At 52.1% G+C, this 16,380-nt stretch overlaps 17 non-coding genes across 17 annotated transcripts; 10 read left to right on the top strand and 7 right to left on the bottom strand.

The window, feature by feature from the left end:
* Positions 1–4,083: 4,083 nt before the first annotated feature.
* On the bottom strand, positions 4,084–4,155 carry trnah-gug (transfer RNA histidin (anticodon GUG)). The gene has a single exon. It is a non-coding gene; the product is annotated as a tRNA-His (tRNA).
* Positions 4,156–5,543: 1,388 nt separating this feature from the next.
* Positions 5,544–5,615, bottom strand: trnad-guc (transfer RNA aspartic acid (anticodon GUC)). Its single transcript has one exon. It is a non-coding gene; the product is annotated as a tRNA-Asp (tRNA).
* A 1,022-nt stretch (positions 5,616–6,637) lies between these two features.
* Positions 6,638–6,710, top strand: trnaf-gaa (transfer RNA phenylalanine (anticodon GAA)). The gene has a single exon. It is a non-coding gene; the product is annotated as a tRNA-Phe (tRNA).
* Positions 6,711–6,819: 109 nt separating this feature from the next.
* On the top strand, positions 6,820–6,892 carry trnav-aac (transfer RNA valine (anticodon AAC)). Its single transcript has one exon. It is a non-coding gene; the product is annotated as a tRNA-Val (tRNA).
* Positions 6,893–7,466: 574 nt separating this feature from the next.
* trnah-gug (transfer RNA histidin (anticodon GUG)) lies at positions 7,467–7,538 on the bottom strand. Its single transcript has one exon. It is a non-coding gene; the product is annotated as a tRNA-His (tRNA).
* Positions 7,539–8,233: 695 nt separating this feature from the next.
* On the top strand, positions 8,234–8,306 carry trnav-cac (transfer RNA valine (anticodon CAC)). The gene has a single exon. It is a non-coding gene; the product is annotated as a tRNA-Val (tRNA).
* Positions 8,307–8,927: 621 nt separating this feature from the next.
* trnad-guc (transfer RNA aspartic acid (anticodon GUC)) lies at positions 8,928–8,999 on the bottom strand. The gene has a single exon. It is a non-coding gene; the product is annotated as a tRNA-Asp (tRNA).
* A 1,022-nt stretch (positions 9,000–10,021) lies between these two features.
* On the top strand, positions 10,022–10,094 carry trnaf-gaa (transfer RNA phenylalanine (anticodon GAA)). The gene has a single exon. It is a non-coding gene; the product is annotated as a tRNA-Phe (tRNA).
* A 109-nt stretch (positions 10,095–10,203) lies between these two features.
* trnav-aac (transfer RNA valine (anticodon AAC)) lies at positions 10,204–10,276 on the top strand. Its single transcript has one exon. It is a non-coding gene; the product is annotated as a tRNA-Val (tRNA).
* Positions 10,277–11,617: 1,341 nt separating this feature from the next.
* On the top strand, positions 11,618–11,690 carry trnav-cac (transfer RNA valine (anticodon CAC)). The gene has a single exon. It is a non-coding gene; the product is annotated as a tRNA-Val (tRNA).
* A 621-nt stretch (positions 11,691–12,311) lies between these two features.
* Positions 12,312–12,383, bottom strand: trnad-guc (transfer RNA aspartic acid (anticodon GUC)). The gene has a single exon. It is a non-coding gene; the product is annotated as a tRNA-Asp (tRNA).
* A 1,022-nt stretch (positions 12,384–13,405) lies between these two features.
* trnaf-gaa (transfer RNA phenylalanine (anticodon GAA)) lies at positions 13,406–13,478 on the top strand. The gene has a single exon. It is a non-coding gene; the product is annotated as a tRNA-Phe (tRNA).
* A 109-nt stretch (positions 13,479–13,587) lies between these two features.
* Positions 13,588–13,660, top strand: trnav-aac (transfer RNA valine (anticodon AAC)). The gene has a single exon. It is a non-coding gene; the product is annotated as a tRNA-Val (tRNA).
* Positions 13,661–14,234: 574 nt separating this feature from the next.
* trnah-gug (transfer RNA histidin (anticodon GUG)) lies at positions 14,235–14,306 on the bottom strand. Its single transcript has one exon. It is a non-coding gene; the product is annotated as a tRNA-His (tRNA).
* Positions 14,307–14,992: 686 nt separating this feature from the next.
* On the top strand, positions 14,993–15,065 carry trnav-cac (transfer RNA valine (anticodon CAC)). Its single transcript has one exon. It is a non-coding gene; the product is annotated as a tRNA-Val (tRNA).
* Positions 15,066–15,212: 147 nt separating this feature from the next.
* trnav-aac (transfer RNA valine (anticodon AAC)) lies at positions 15,213–15,285 on the top strand. The gene has a single exon. It is a non-coding gene; the product is annotated as a tRNA-Val (tRNA).
* Positions 15,286–15,859: 574 nt separating this feature from the next.
* Positions 15,860–15,931, bottom strand: trnah-gug (transfer RNA histidin (anticodon GUG)). The gene has a single exon. It is a non-coding gene; the product is annotated as a tRNA-His (tRNA).
* Between the last annotated feature and the right edge of the window lie 449 nt (positions 15,932–16,380).

The following is a 16,380-nucleotide window of genomic DNA, read 5'->3' as shown; positions in this document are numbered from 1 at the left end:
ACACACTGTATTATTATTATTGAGAGACAGGCTCGCTGTCTGTTCCTCAGGCTGGGACAGGAGATCACACTGTATTATTATTATTGACAGATAAACTCACTGTTCCTCAGGCTGGGACAGTAGATCACACTGTATTATTATTATTGAGAGACAGGTACTGTCTGTTCCCCAGGCTGGGACAGGAGATCACACACTGTATTATTATTATTGAGAGACAGGCTCTCTGTCTGTTCCTCAGGCTGGGACAGGAGATCACACTGTATTATTATTATTGACAGATAAACTCACTGTTCCTCAGGCTGGGAAAGGAGATCACACACTGTATTATTATTATTATTATTATTGAGAGACAGGCTCACTGTTCCTCAGGCTGGGACAGGAGATAACACTGTATTATTGTTATTGACAGATAAACTCAGTGTTCCTCAGGCTGGGACACTACAACACACTGTATTATTATTGTTGAGAGTCTGGCTTACTGTTCCCCAAGCTGGGACAGGAGGTCACACACTGTATTATTATTATTGAGAGACAGGCTTGCTGTCTGTTCCTCAGGCTAGTACAGGAGATCACGCACTGTATTATTATTATTGAGAGACAGGCTCGCTGTCTGTTCCTCAGGCTGGGACAGGAGATCACACTGTATTACTATTATTGAGAGTCTGGCTCACTGTTCCCCAGGCTGGGACAGGAAATCACACACTGTATTTTTATTATTGAGAGACAGTCTCACTGTCTGTTCCTCAGGCTGGGACAGGAGATCACACACTGTATTATTATTATTATTATTATTATTATTATTTTTATTATTATTATTATTATTATTATTATTATTATTATTATTATTATTATTATTGAGAGACAGGCTCACTGTTCCTCAGGCTGGGACAGGAGATCACACACTGTATTATTATTATTATTATTGAGAGACAAGCTCACTGTTCCTCAGGCTGGGACAGGAGATAACACTGTATTATTGTTATTGACAGATAAACTCACTGTTCCTCAGGCTGGGACACTACAACACACTGTATTATTATTGTTGAGAGTCTGGCTTACTGTTCCCCAAGCTGGGACAGGAGGTCACACACTGTATTATTATTATTGAGAGACAGGCTTGCTGTCTGTTCCTCAGGCTAGTACAGGAGATCACGCACTGTATTATTATTATTGAGAGACAGGCTCGCTGTCTGTTCCTCAGGCTGGGACAGGAGATCACACTTTATTATTATTATTGAGAGTCTGGCTCACTGTTCCCCAGGCTGGGACAGGAAATCACACACTGTATTTTTATTATTGAGAGACAGGCTCGCTGTCTGTTCCTCAGGCTGAGACAGTAGATCACACTGTATTATTATTATTGAGAGTCTGGCTCACTGTTCCCCAAGCTGGGACAGGAGGTCACACACTGTATTATTATTCTTGAGAGACAGGCTTGCTGTCTGTTCCTCAGGCTAGTACAGGACATCACGCACTGTATTATTATTATTGAGAGAAAGGCTCACTGTCTGTTCCTCAGGCTGGGACAGGAGATCACACTGTATTATAATTATTGAAAGTCTGACTCACTGTTTCCCAGGCTGGGACAGGAGATCACACACTGTATTATTATTATTGAGTGTCTGGCTCACTGTTCCCCAGGCTGGGACAGGAAATCACACACTGTATTATTAGTATTGAGAGACAGGCTCACTGTCTGTTCCTCAGGCTGGGGCAGGATATCACACACTGTATTATTAGTATTGACAGACAGCCTCACTGTTCCTCAGGCTGGGACAGGAGACCACACTGTATTATTATTATTGAGAGACAAGCTCACTTTTCCTCAGGCTGGAACAGGAGATCACACTGTATTATTATTATTGACAGATAAACTCACTGTTCCTCAGGCTGAGACAGTAGATCACACTGTATTATTATTATTGAGAGTCTGGCTCACTGTTCCCCAAGCTGGGACAGGAGGTCACACACTGTATTATTATTCTTGAGAGACAGGCTTGCTGTCTGTTCCTCAGGCTAGTACAGGACATCACGCACTGTATTATTATTATTCAGAGAAAGGCTCACTGTCTGTTCCTCAGGGTGGGACAGGAGATCACACTGTATTATAATTATTGAAAGTCTGACTCACTGTTTTCCAGGCTGGGACAGGAGATCACACACTGTATTATTATTATTGAGTGTCTGGCTCACTGTTCCCCAGGCTGGGACAGGAAATCACACACTGTATTATTAGTATTGAGAGACAGGCTCACTGTCTGTTCCTCAGGCTGAGGCAGGATATCACACACTGTATTATTAGTATTGACAGACAGCCTCAGTGTTCCCCAGGCTGGGACAGGAGATCACACACTCTATTATTAGTACTGAGATACAGACTCACTGTCTGTTCTTCTTGCTGGGACTGGAGATCACACACTGTTCTATTATTATTGAGAGACATGCTCACTGTTTGTTCTTCAGACTGGGACAGGACATTCCACACTAGGTTATTATTATTGAGAGAGAGGCTCACTGTTCCTCAGGGTGGGACAGGAGATCACACTGTATTATTATTATTGAGAGACAAGGTCACTGTTCCTCAGGCTGGGACAGGAGATGACACACTGTATTATTATTATTGAGAGACAGGCTCGCTGTTCCTCAGGCTGGGACAGGAGGTACACACTGTATTATTATTATTGAGAGACAGGCTCACTGTCTGTTCCTCAGGCTGGGACAGGAAGTCACACACTGTATTATTATTATTATTGAGAGACAGGTTCACTGTCTGTTCCTCAGGCTGGGACAGTAGATCACACTGTTTTATTATTATTGAGAGTCTGGTTCACTGTTCCCCAAGATGGGACAGGAGGTCACACACTGTATTTTTGTTATTGAGAGACAGGCTCACTGTCTGTTCCTCAGGCTAGTACAGGAGATCACGCACTGTATTATTAGTATTATTGAGAGACAGGCTCACTGTCTGCTCCTCAGGCTGGGACAGGAGATCACACACTGTTGTAGTGTGCTCTCACGAGGCACCAGTATTGTAGGGGTTTGGGCATTTACTGGGACAATTATTATTTGTGGCAGTAAATCACAAAATTGATACTTTTAATGGTCTTAGAATCCAACCATGCGATATAACTCAAACAATGCACACACAGGTACTAATACACGGGGATACATTTATTAATATATAGAATATGCATGTAAACCTAACAGATCTTATCGTAAGCGTTATCAGAATACAAAAGATATAAATTCATTCAGTTACAAAGAGTTACACATATCAAGAGGACATAAGTTTGGTATATCATTCATTTAGACCATTTCGTAATTGAACTTGTTCACATCTTCTACATTAGATACTCAAAACAAGTACATAACCCTTAGGAATTAAATTGATATCAACTGGTTGGGAGCAGTAATGCAATGAAGTTGAATACTCACCGTTTCTATAGTGTAGCAGTTATCATGTTTGCCTCATACGCGAAAGATCTCTGGTTCGAAACCGGGCGGAAACAGACTCTTTTCGCACGCTCCTGTACTTCACAGAGGTCTTGAGCGACCGGTCATTTGTTCCCAAAGTATTTCCGGTGCCTTCATGCACTCTTGTCCCAAACGCACGTTCCTTCTGTACGCGGAGCCGATCATTTGCAATTGGGCTGTGGCGACAGACCAGGACGAGCTCTGTCGGCTCAAAAGCAGCGCAGGACCTGCAAGAACAACAGAAAGATTAGCATCCAGCGGGGGCCTCTTAGTGAGCCCAAGATCTCATCAAGAATCGGCTCCAGCAACAGGGCTGGGCGCATTGTTCCATTCTCCGCCCACTCTCGGTGTAAACAAGTCCCTCCTGGTCTCTACTTGAAATGCACTTTCCTGCGTTTGCTTTGGTGTAACTGGCTTCCCCTGCATGGGCGAATGTGAAGAAGATCCTTAGTAAGTCATTGAAGAAAACCGAGAAGAGGTCGGAGTGGCCTCTGTCGTTCATCAACGATCCAGTCAGGCAGTACTCCTCTGTAAAGCGCCATTCGTTCACATCGATTGGCTTTTTTTTGCCTTCATTCGTGCGAGTATTAAGAGCAGACGCCCCTATTCTGCCGTGACCCGGATTCGAACCGGGGTTGTTGCGGCCACAACGCAAAGTACTGACCACTATACGATCACAGCGAGTTACCGAGACACACGCGGCAGGGCGGAAAGGGCTGTGCTCTCTTCGTGTGACATAATTCGGAAAAGTCCTGACTTTGCATTTCAACTGAGCCCCAGTATACATCGACCCTTCGACACTCTGAGTGACAACTCTCTTGCGTGTTTTCTCATATTTATGTAGTTTGCTTGCATGATGCCGGGAACAGCATGGTTGTTCGCTGCCATATAGTCTAGCGGTTAGGGTTCCTGGTTTTCACCCAGGCGGTTCGACTCGGTTTTGCCTCCTGCTTTCCAAAAGATCAGCACCGTGTACGAAAGAGCCGCATTAAAACTACTCGAACGTGCAAAACGTGCGAGAAGAGGGGGCGCTTGTTTCCAACCGAAACTTCTCGCGTGTGAGACGAGCTGATCATCGCTGTGGGAGGGTTACTCTGGTAGACAGGGCTGACCTTCGGCAATAGGAGTTATAGTCTCCAAGATGATATTTGCACTTTCTGGAGAGGCGATTTTCTCCACTTCAGTAGCCCGATTTCGTCGATTGCGTGGAGAGGGCTGTAGAATGTGGCGCCGCCTTTCCTGCTCCGTCCATGACAGGCGTGCTGGTCTCTGGAGAGAGAGCACGGTCCATCAGCGCACTCCAATAAAGGCACTGGAAGCAGCTGAATCGCATTGGCGAAGCTCAGCGCTGGGCCGCTGGGCACGTCTTACCACCGTTTCCGTAGTGTAGTGGTTATCGCGTTCACCTCACACGCGAAAGGTCCCCGGTTCGAAACCGGGTGGAAACAGACATCTTTTGTCGCCAGGCACAAAAGGGGATTGGGGATTCGCCTAGCGCTGTGATCGAACAGACCCACTGGACCCACCTCTTAGTGTGGCGGGATCTGCACAGTGCACGTCACGGCGCATCCTGCTTTCACTTCAAGGCGCGTCCTGATGTACCCCAGTCTCCCGCGTGACAGGTGGGGACAGGTGACAGGTCCTATACTAACGAGGAAGACATCGCTCTCTCCGACCCCCGGCATCGTGTCCCGACCCACCGTGCTGGAAGCCGACGCGTGCTGTGATCCCTTTACGGAGCAGAAATGACAACCGAGGAGCCGAGAGATCATTTCAGCATTTCGCGTCTGAACGGAAAACACAAACGACCAACTCGGCATGACTTGCCTTTGACGCTTCTCAAAGCGTTCTTTGTGCATCGAACAGACCCACTCACCTCTTAGTGTGGCGGGATCTGCACAGTGCATGTCGCAGCGCTTCCTGCTTTCACTTCAATGTGCTTCCTGATGTCGAGTCGTGTGCCGTGCGGAGGCTCTGAAAGCGAGAGCAATGAAAAGGTGCACGACGCTGTGAAAGAAAACAGAGAAGTGAAAGGCAGTCATTTCTCTAAGGAGGTGAAAGAAAAGCTACTCCCCGTCGGGGAATCGAACCCCGGTCTCCCGCGTGACAGGCGGGGATACTTGCCACTATACTAACGAGGAAGACATCGCTCTCTCCAACCCCCGGCATCGTGTCCCGACCCAGCATGCTGGAAGCCGACGCGTGCTGTGATCCCTTTACGGAGCAGAAATGACAACCGAGGAGCCGAGAGATCATTTCAGCATTTCGCGTCTGAACGGAAAACACAAACGACCAACTCGGAATGACTTGCCTTTGACGCTTCTCAAAGCGTTCTTTGTGCACGACGACTGCGCCGCCTAGCAGATACAAATGGGTTGTACAACTTTGAACTAGCAAATGGAAGAGGGCTAAGCCCCCTCTCTTTTAGCCCAGGTTCGATCTGTCTCCCAGTATCACCAGGGCGCACACACACACACCCGTGCCGTTGAAGTGCTCTGCTTCATTTCTAAGGGCAACTCAACATTCACTCCTACCCCGAGTGCAGAAAAGACAGCATCCACAGCAACAACAGCTCAGGTCTCTGCACAGGAGCTAAGCTGCCCTCATCTCCTCTGCTCTGCGGCTCCTGCGGAGTGGAGTCCTGCCTGGAGCCGTGTTTGCAGGCGGCGGCTCCCCGCGCCCTGTCTGTGCGTCGTGTCCAAGAGCTCCTGGGAGGAAGAGAGAGCCCTCCCACTCGGGGGCTTTTCCACGGTCTGTGTGAGGAGGGGCGGGTGTGTCCAGTAGCTTATCGAGCGGAAGCCTGGGGCGGCGGAGAGCTGTGATCGTGCAGACATTGAGGTGTCACCTCTTTGTCTGCTTTCCCGCCCCCCCTCCGCCCAAGCTCTGCTCCAAAGTAGCCCGGCAACCCCTCACACCTGCACGTGTCACAACCTAAGGTGCGGTCATGAGACACCCATGGGGTGTCGTTCTGTTCTTGCTAATTGTTTCCTGCCCGTCGCAGGCAGGAGTCCATGCGAGGAAGATGCGCTGGACAGAGCTCAGAGGGCGCAGCTGGGTGGCTTTCCTTCTGAGTGACGTTCCTGCAACACTCTCCCGCTACTCTTGGTGCGCTCATGCCACAACACAGGAAGGCTGGAGCAGATGGCTGTGGGCTTTGCGCACCGCCGAAATAGCTCAGTTGGGAGAGCGTTAGACTGAAGATCTAAAGGTCCCTGGTTCGATCCCGGGTTTCGGCATTTTGTTTCATCGCGCCCTTTGTTCCTCTCACCAGCGCCCCCTGCCTAAAGTGACGCGTCCCTTTCTCAGCCCGAAACGCAAGCGAGACACCAGCAGCGGTCCCTGCAGGTTTCCGTAGTGTAGCGGCTATCACGTTCGCCTAACACGCGAAAGGTCCCCGGTTCGAGACCGGGCGGAAACAGCCTCGTTTTGCACGCTCCTGTACTTCACAGAGGTCTTGAGCGACCGGTCATTTGTTCCCAATGTATTTCCGGTGCCTTCGTGCACTCTTGTACCAAACGCACGTTCCTTCTGTACGCGGAGCCGGTCATTTGCAATTGGGCTGTGCCGACAGACCAGGACGAGCTCTGTCGGCTCAAAAGCAGCGCAGGACCTGCAAGAACAACAGAAAGATTAGCATCCAGCGGGGGCCTCTTAGTGAGCCCAAGAGCTCATCAAGAATCGGCTCCAGCAACAGGGCTGGGCGCATTGTTCCATTCTCCGCCCACTCTCGGTGTAAACAAGTCCCTCCTGGTCTCTGCTTGAAATGCACTTTCCTGCGTTTGCTTTGGTGTAACTGGCTTCCCCTGCATGGGCGAATGTGAAGAAGATCCTTAGTAAGTCATTGAAGAAAACCGAGAAGAGGTCGGAGTGGCCTGTGTCGTTCATCAACGATCCAGTCAGGCAGTACTCCTCTGTAAAGCGCCGTTCGTTCACATCGATTGGCTTTTTTTTGCCTTCATTCGTGCGAGTAGTAAAAGCAGACGCCCCTATTCTGCCGTGACCCGGATTCGAACCGGGGTTGTTGCGGCCACAACGCAAAGTACTGACCACTATACGATCACAGCGAGTTACCGAGACACACGCGGCAGGGCGGAAAGGGCTGTGCTCTCTTCGTGTGACATAATTCGGAAAAGTCCTGACGTTGCATTTCAACTGAGCCCCAGTATACATCGACCCTTCGACACTCTGTGTGACAACTCTCTTGCGTGTTTTCTCATATTTATGTAGTTTGCTTGCATGATGCCGGGAACAGCATGGTTGTTCGCTGCCATATAGTCTAGCGGTTAGGGTTCCTGGTTTTCACCCAGGCGGTTCGACTCGGTTTTGCCTCCTGCTTTCCAAAAGATCAGCACCGTGTACGAAAGAGCCGCATTAAAACTACTCGAACGTGCAAAACGTGCGAGAAGAGGGGGCGCTTGTTTCCAACCGAAACTTCTCGCGTGTGAGACGAGCTGATCATCGCTGTGGGAGGGTTACTCTGGTAGACAGGGCTGACCTTCGGCAATAGGATTTATAGTCTCCAAGATGATATTTGCACTTTCTGGAGAGGCGATTTTCTCCACTTCAGTAGCCCGATTTCGTCGATTGCGTGGAGAGGGCTGTAGAATGTGGCGCCGCCTTTCCTGCTCCGTCCATGAAAAGGCGTGCTGGTCTCTGGAGAGAGAGCACGGTCCATCAGCGCACTCCAATAAAGGCACTGGAAGCAGCTGAATCGCATTGGCGAAGCTCAGCGCTGGGCCGCTGGGCACGTCTTACCACCGTTTCCGTAGTGTAGTGGTTATCACGTTCGCCTCACACGCGAAAGGTCCCCGGTTCGAAACCGGGCGGAAACAGACATCTTTTGTCGCCAGGCACAAAAGGGGATTGGGGATTCGCCTAGCGCTGTGATCGAACAGACCCACTGGACCCACCTCTTAGTGTGGCGGGATCTGCACAGTGCATGTCACGGCGCATCCTGCTTTCACTTCAAGGCGCGTCCTGATGTACCCCAGTCTCCCGCGTGACAGGTGGGGACAGGTGACAGGTCCTATACTAACGAGGAAGACATCGCTCTCTCCGACCCCCGGCATCGTGTCCCGACCCACCGTGCTGGAAGCCGACGCGTGCTGTGATCCCTTTACGGAGCAGAAATGACAACCGAGGAGCCGAGAGATCATTTCAGCATTTCGCGTCTGAACGGAAAACACAAACGACCAACTCGGCATGACTTGCCTTTGACGCTTCTCAAAGCGTTCTTTGTGCATCGAACAGACCCACTCACCTCTTAGTGTGGCGGGATCTGCACAGTGCATGTCGCAGCGCTTCCTGCTTTCACTTCAATGTGCTTCCTGATGTCGAGTCGTGTGCCGTGCGGAGGCTCTGAAAGCGAGAGCAATGAAAAGGTGCACGACGCTGTGAAAGAAAACAGAGAAGTGAAAGGCAGTCATTTCTCTAAGGAGGTGAAAGAAAAGCTACTCCCCGTCGGGGAATCGAACCCCGGTCTCCCGCGTGACAGGCGGGGATACTTGCCACTATACTAACGAGGAAGACATCGCTCTCTCCAACCCCCGGCATCGTGTCCCGACCCAGCATGCTGGAAGCCGACGCGTGCTGTGATCCCTTTACGGAGCAGAAATGACAACCGAGGAGCCGAGAGATCATTTCAGCATTTCGCGTCTGAACGGAAAACACAAACGACCAACTCGGAATGACTTGCCTTTGACGCTTCTCAAAGCGTTCTTTGTGCACGACGACTGCGCCGCCTAGCAGATACAAATGGGTTGTACAACTTTGAACTAGCAAATGGAAGAGGGCTAAGCCCCCTCTCTTTTAGCCCAGGTTCGATCTGTCTCCCAGTATCACCAGGGCGCACACACACACACCCGTGCCGTTGAAGTGCTCTGCTTCATTTCTAAGGGCAACTCAACATTCACTCCTACCCCGAGTGCAGAAAAGACAGCATCCACAGCAACAACAGCTCAGGTCTCTGCACAGGAGCTAAGCTGCCCTCATCTCCTCTGCTCTGCGGCTCCTGCGGAGTGGAGTCCTGCCTGGAGCCGTGTTTGCAGGCGGCGGCTCCCCGCGCCCTGTCTGTGCGTCGTGTCCAAGAGCTCCTGGGAGGAAGAGAGAGCCCTCCCACTCGGGGGCTTTTCCACGGTCTGTGTGAGGAGGGGCGGGTGTGTCCAGTAGCTTATCGAGCGGAAGCCTGGGGCGGCGGAGAGCTGTGATCGTGCAGACATTGAGGTGTCACCTCTTTGTCTGCTTTCCCGCCCCCCCTCCGCCCAAGCTCTGCTCCAAAGTAGCCCGGCAACCCCTCACACCTGCACGTGTCACAACCTAAGGTGCGGTCATGAGACACCCATGGGGTGTCGTTCTGTTCTTGCTAATTGTTTCCTGCCCGTCGCAGGCAGGAGTCCATGCGAGGAAGATGCGCTGGACAGAGCTCAGAGGGCGCAGCTGGGTGGCTTTCCTTCTGAGTGACGTTCCTGCAACACTCTCCCGCTACTCTTGGTGCGCTCATGCCACAACACAGGAAGGCTGGAGCAGATGGCTGTGGGCTTTGCGCACCGCCGAAATAGCTCAGTTGGGAGAGCGTTAGACTGAAGATCTAAAGGTCCCTGGTTCGATCCCGGGTTTCGGCATTTTGTTTCATCGCGCCCTTTGTTCCTCTCTCCAGCGCCCCCTGCCTAAAGTGACGCGTCCCTTTCTCAGCCCGAAACGCAAGCGAGACACCAGCAGCGGTCCCTGCAGGTTTCCGTAGTGTAGCGGCTATCACGTTCGCCTAACACGCGAAAGGTCCCCGGTTCGAGACCGGGCGGAAACAGCCTCGTTTTGCACGCTCCTGTACTTCACAGAGGTCTTGAGCGACCGGTCATTTGTTCCCAATGTATTTCCGGTGCCTTCGTGCACTCTTGTACCAAACGCACGTTCCTTCTGTACGCGGAGCCGGTCATTTGCAATTGGGCTGTGCCGACAGACCAGGACGAGCTCTGTCGGCTCAAAAGCAGCGCAGGACCTGCAAGAACAACAGAAAGATTAGCATCCAGCGGGGGCCTCTTAGTGAGCCCAAGAGCTCATCAAGAATCGGCTCCAGCAACAGGGCTGGGCGCATTGTTCCATTCTCCGCCCACTCTCGGTGTAAACAAGTCCCTCCTGGTCTCTGCTTGAAATGCACTTTCCTGCGTTTGCTTTGGTGTAACTGGCTTCCCCTGCATGGGCGAATGTGAAGAAGATCCTTAGTAAGTCATTGAAGAAAACCGAGAAGAGGTCGGAGTGGCCTGTGTCGTTCATCAACGATCCAGTCAGGCAGTACTCCTCTGTAAAGCGCCGTTCGTTCACATCGATTGGCTTTTTTTTGCCTTCATTCGTGCGAGTAGTAAAAGCAGACGCCCCTATTCTGCCGTGACCCGGATTCGAACCGGGGTTGTTGCGGCCACAACGCGAAGTACTGACCACTATACGATCACAGCGAGTTACCGAGACACACGCGGCAGGGCGGAAAGGGCTGTGCTCTCTTCGTGTGACATAATTCGGAAAAGTCCTGACGTTGCATTTCAACTGAGCCCCAGTATACATCGACCCTTCGACACTCTGTGTGACAACTCTCTTGCGTGTTTTCTCATATTTATGTAGTTTGCTTGCATGATGCCGGGAACAGCATGGTTGTTCGCTGCCATATAGTCTAGCGGTTAGGGTTCCTGGTTTTCACCCAGGCGGTTCGACTCGGTTTTGCCTCCTGCTTTCCAAAAGATCAGCACCGTGTACGAAAGAGCCGCATTAAAACTACTCGAACGTGCAAAACGTGCGAGAAGAGGGGGCGCTTGTTTCCAACCGAAACTTCTCGCGTGTGAGACGAGCTGATCATCGCTGTGGGAGGGTTACTCTGGTAGACAGGGCTGACCTTCGGCAATAGGATTTATAGTCTCCAAGATGATATTTGCACTTTCTGGAGAGGCGATTTTCTCCACTTCAGTAGCCCGATTTCGTCGATTGCGTGGAGAGGGCTGTAGAATGTGGCGCCGCCTTTCCTGCTCCGTCCATGAAAAGGCGTGCTGGTCTCTGGAGAGAGAGCACGGTCCATCAGCGCACTCCAATAAAGGCACTGGAAGCAGCTGAATCGCATTGGCGAAGCTCAGCGCTGGGCCGCTGGGCACGTCTTACCACCGTTTCCGTAGTGTAGTGGTTATCACGTTCGCCTCACACGCGAAAGGTCCCCGGTTCGAAACCGGGCGGAAACAGACATCTTTTGTCGCCAGGCACAAAAGGGGATTGGGGATTCGCCTAGCGCTGTGATCGAACAGACCCACTGGACCCACCTCTTAGTGTGGCGGGATCTGCACAGTGCATGTCACGGCGCATCCTGCTTTCACTTCAAGGCGCGTCCTGATGTACCCCAGTCTCCCGCGTGACAGGTGGGGACAGGTGACAGGTCCTATACTAACGAGGAAGACATCGCTCTCTCCGACCCCCGGCATCGTGTCCCGACCCACCGTGCTGGAAGCCGACGCGTGCTGTGATCCCTTTACGGAGCAGAAATGACAACCGAGGAGCCGAGAGATCATTTCAGCATTTCGCGTCTGAACGGAAAACACAAACGACCAACTCGGCATGACTTGCCTTTGACGCTTCTCAAAGCGTTCTTTGTGCATCGAACAGACCCACTCACCTCTTAGTGTGGCGGGATCTGCACAGTGCATGTCGCAGCGCTTCCTGCTTTCACTTCAATGTGCTTCCTGATGTCGAGTCGTGTGCCGTGCGGAGGCTCTGAAAGCGAGAGCAATGAAAAGGTGCACGACGCTGTAAAAGAAAACAGAGAAGTGAAAGGCAGTCATTTCTCTAAGGAGGTGAAAGAAAAGCTACTCCCCGTCGGGGAATCGAACCCCGGTCTCCCGCGTGACAGGCGGGGATACTTGCCACTATACTAACGAGGAAGACATCGCTCTCTCCAACCCCCGGCATCGTGTCCCGACCCAGCATGCTGGAAGCCGACGCGTGCTGTGATCCCTTTACGGAGCAGAAATGACAACCGAGGAGCCGAGAGATCATTTCAGCATTTCGCGTCTGAACGGAAAACACAAACGACCAACTCGGAATGACTTGCCTTTGACGCTTCTCAAAGCGTTCTTTGTGCACGACGACTGCGCCGCCTAGCAGATACAAATGGGTTGTACAACTTTGAACTAGCAAATGGAAGAGGGCTAAGCCCCCTCTCTTTTAGCCCAGGTTCGATCTGTCTCCCAGTATCACCAGGGCGCACACACACACACCCGTGCCGTTGAAGTGCTCTGCTTCATTTCTAAGGGCAACTCAACATTCACTCCTACCCCGAGTGCAGAAAAGACAGCATCCACAGCAACAACAGCTCAGGTCTCTGCACAGGAGCTAAGCTGCCCTCATCTCCTCTGCTCTGCGGCTCCTGCGGAGTGGAGTCCTGCCTGGAGCCGTGTTTGCAGGCGGCGGCTCCCCGCGCCCTGTCTGTGCGTCGTGTCCAAGAGCTCCTGGGAGGAAGAGAGAGCCCTCCCACTCGGGGGCTTTTCCACGGTCTGTGTGAGGAGGGGCGGGTGTGTCCAGTAGCTTATCGAGCGGAAGCCTGGGGCGGCGGAGAGCTGTGATCGTGCAGACATTGAGGTGTCACCTCTTTGTCTGCTTTCCCGCCCCCCCTCCGCCCAAGCTCTGCTCCAAAGTAGCCCGGCAACCCCTCACACCTGCACGTGTCACAACCTAAGGTGCGGTCATGAGACACCCATGGGGTGTCGTTCTGTTCTTGCTAATTGTTTCCTGCCCGTCGCAGGCAGGAGTCCATGCGAGGAAGATGCGCTGGACAGAGCTCAGAGGGCGCAGCTGGGTGGCTTTCCTTCTGAGTGACGTTCCTGCAACACTCTCCCGCTACTCTTGGTGCGCTCATGCCACAACACAGGAAGGCTGGAGCAGGTGGCTGTGGGCTTTGCGCACCGCCGAAATAGCTCAGTTGGGAGAGCGTTAGACTGAAGATCTCAAGGTCCCTGGTTCGATCCCGGGTTTCGGCATTTTGTTTCATCGCGCCCTTTGTTCCTCTCTCCAGCGCCCCCTGCCTAAAGTGACGCGTCCCTTTCTCAGCCCGAAACGCAAGCGAGACACCAGCAGCGGTCCCTGCAGGTTTCCGTAGTGTAGCGGCTATCACGTTCGCCTAACACGCGAAAGGTCCCCGGTTCGAGACCGGGCGGAAACAGCCTCGTTTTGCACGCTCCTGTACTTCACAGAGGTCTTGAGCGACCGGTCATTTGTTCCCAATGTATTTCCGGTGCCTTCGTGCACTCTTGTACCAAACGCACGTTCCTTCTGTACGCGGAGCCGGTCATTTGCAATTGGGCTGTGCCGACAGACCAGGACGAGCTCTGTCGGCTCAAAAGCAGCGCAGGACCTGCAAGAACAACAGAAAGATTAGCATCCAGCGGGGGCCTCTTAGTGAGCCCAAGAGCTCATCAAGAATCGGCTCCAGCAACAGGGCTGGGCGCATTGTTCCATTCTCCGCCCACTCTCGGTGTAAACAAGTCCCTCCTGGTCTCTGCTTGAAATGCACTTTCCTGCGTTTGCTTTGGTGTAACTGGCTTCCCCTGCATGGGCGAATGTGAAGAAGATCCTTAGTAAGTCATTGAAGAAAACCGAGAAGAGGTCGGAGTGGCCTGTGTCGTTCATCAACGATCCAGTCAGGCAGTACTCCTCTGTAAAGCGCCGTTCGTTCACATCGATTGGCTTTTTTTTGCCTTCATTCGTGCGAGTAGTAAAAGCAGACGCCCCTATTCTGCCGTGACCCGGATTCGAACCGGGGTTGTTGCGGCCACAACGCAAAGTACTGACCACTATACGATCACAGCGAGTTACCGAGACACACGCGGCAGGGCGGAAAGGGCTGTGCTCTCTTCGTGTGACATAATTCGGAAAAGTCCTGACGTTGCATTTCAACTGAGCCCCAGTATACATCGACCCTTCGACACTCTGTGTGACAACTCTCTTGCGTGTTTTCTCATATTTATGTAGTTTGCTTGCATGATGCCGGGAACAGCATGGTTGTTCGCTGCCATATAGTCTAGCGGTTAGGGTTCCTGGTTTTCACCCAGGCGGTTCGACTCGGTTTTGCCTCCTGCTTTCCAAAAGATCAGCACCGTGTACGAAAGAGCCGCATTAAAACTACTCGAACGTGCGAGAAGAGGGGGCGCTTGTTTCCAACCGAAACTTCTCGCGTGTGAGACGAGCTGATCATCGCTGTGGGAGGGTTACTCTGGTAGACAGGGCTGACCTTCGGCAATAGGATTTATAGTCTCCAAGATGATATTTGCACTTTCTGGAGAGGCGATTTTCTCCACTTCAGTAGCCCGATTTCGTCGATTGCGTGGAGAGGGCTGTAGAATGTGGCGCCGCCTTTCCTGCTCCGTCCATGAAAAGGCGTGCTGGTCTCTGGAGAGAGAGCACGGTCCATCAGCGCACTCCAATAAAGGCACTGGAAGCAGCTGAATCGCATTGGCGAAGCTCAGCGCTGGGCCGCTGGGCACATCTTACCACCGTTTCCGTAGTGTAGTGGTTATCACGTTCGCCTCACACGCGAAAGGTCCCCGGTTCGAAACCGGGCGGAAACAGACATCTTTTGTCGCCAGGCACAAAAGGGGATTGGGGATTTTGTTTCATCGCGCCCTTTGTTCCTCTCTCCAGCGCCCCCTGCCTAAAGTGACGCGTCCCTTTCTCAGCCCGAAACGCAAGCGAGACACCAGCAGCGGTCCCTGCAGGTTTCCGTAGTGTAGCGGCTATCACGTTCGCCTAACACGCGAAAGGTCCCCGGTTCGAGACCGGGCGGAAACAGCCTCGTTTTGCACGCTCCTGTACTTCACAGAGGTCTTGAGCGACCGGTCATTTGTTCCCAATGTATTTCCGGTGCCTTCGTGCACTCTTGTACCAAACGCACGTTCCTTCTGTACGCGGAGCCGGTCATTTGCAATTGGGCTGTGCCGACAGACCAGGACGAGCTCTGTCGGCTCAAAAGCAGCGCAGGACCTGCAAGAACAACAGAAAGATTAGCATCCAGCGGGGGCCTCTTAGTGAGCCCAAGAGCTCATCAAGAATCGGCTCCAGCAACAGGGCTGGGCGCATTGTTCCATTCTCCGCCCACTCTCGGTGTAAACAAGTCCCTCCTGGTCTCTGCTTGAAATGCACTTTCCTGCGTTTGCTTTGGTGTAACTGGCTTCCCCTGCATGGGCGAATGTGAAGAAGATCCTTAGTAAGTCATTGAAGAAAACCGAGAAGAGGTCGGAGTGGCCTGTGTCGTTCATCAACGATCCAGTCAGGCAGTACTCCTCTGTAAAGCGCCGTTCGTTCACATCGATTGGCTTTTTTTTGCCTTCATTCGTGCGAGTAGTAAAAGCAGACGCCCCTATTCTGCCGTGACCCGGATTCGAACCGGGGTTGTTGCGGCCACAACGCAAAGTACTGACCACTATACGATCACAGCGAGTTACCGAGACACACGCGGCAGGGCGGAAAGGGCTGTGCTCTCTTCGTGTGACATAATTCGGAAAAGTCCTGACGTTGCATTTCAACTGAGCCCCAGTATACATCGACCCTTCGACACTCTGTGTGACAACTCTCTTGCGTGTTTTCTCATATTTATGTAGTTTGCTTGCATGATGCCGGGAACAGCATGGTTGTTCGCTGCCATATAGTCTAGCGGTTAGGGTTCCTGGTTTTCACCCAGGCGGTTCGACTCGGTTTTGCCTCCTGCTTTCCAAAAGATCAGCACCGTGTACGAAAGAGCCGCATTAAAACTACTCGAACGTGCGAGAAGAGGGGGCGCTTGTTTCCAACCGAAACTTCTCGCGTGTGAGACGAGCTGATCATCGCTGTGGGAGGGTTACTCTGGTAGACAGGGCTGACCTTCGGCAATAGGATTTATAGTCTCCA

Source organism: Lepisosteus platostomus, chromosome 5 (assembly GCF_059453375.1).
Source record: "Lepisosteus platostomus isolate fLepPlt1 chromosome 5, fLepPlt1.hap1, whole genome shotgun sequence".
In the NCBI taxonomy this organism is placed as follows: domain Eukaryota; kingdom Metazoa; phylum Chordata; class Actinopteri; order Semionotiformes; family Lepisosteidae; genus Lepisosteus; species Lepisosteus platostomus.
The sequence above is the reverse complement of the archived record's forward strand: the minus strand, read 5'-3'. Positions and strand labels throughout refer to the sequence as shown.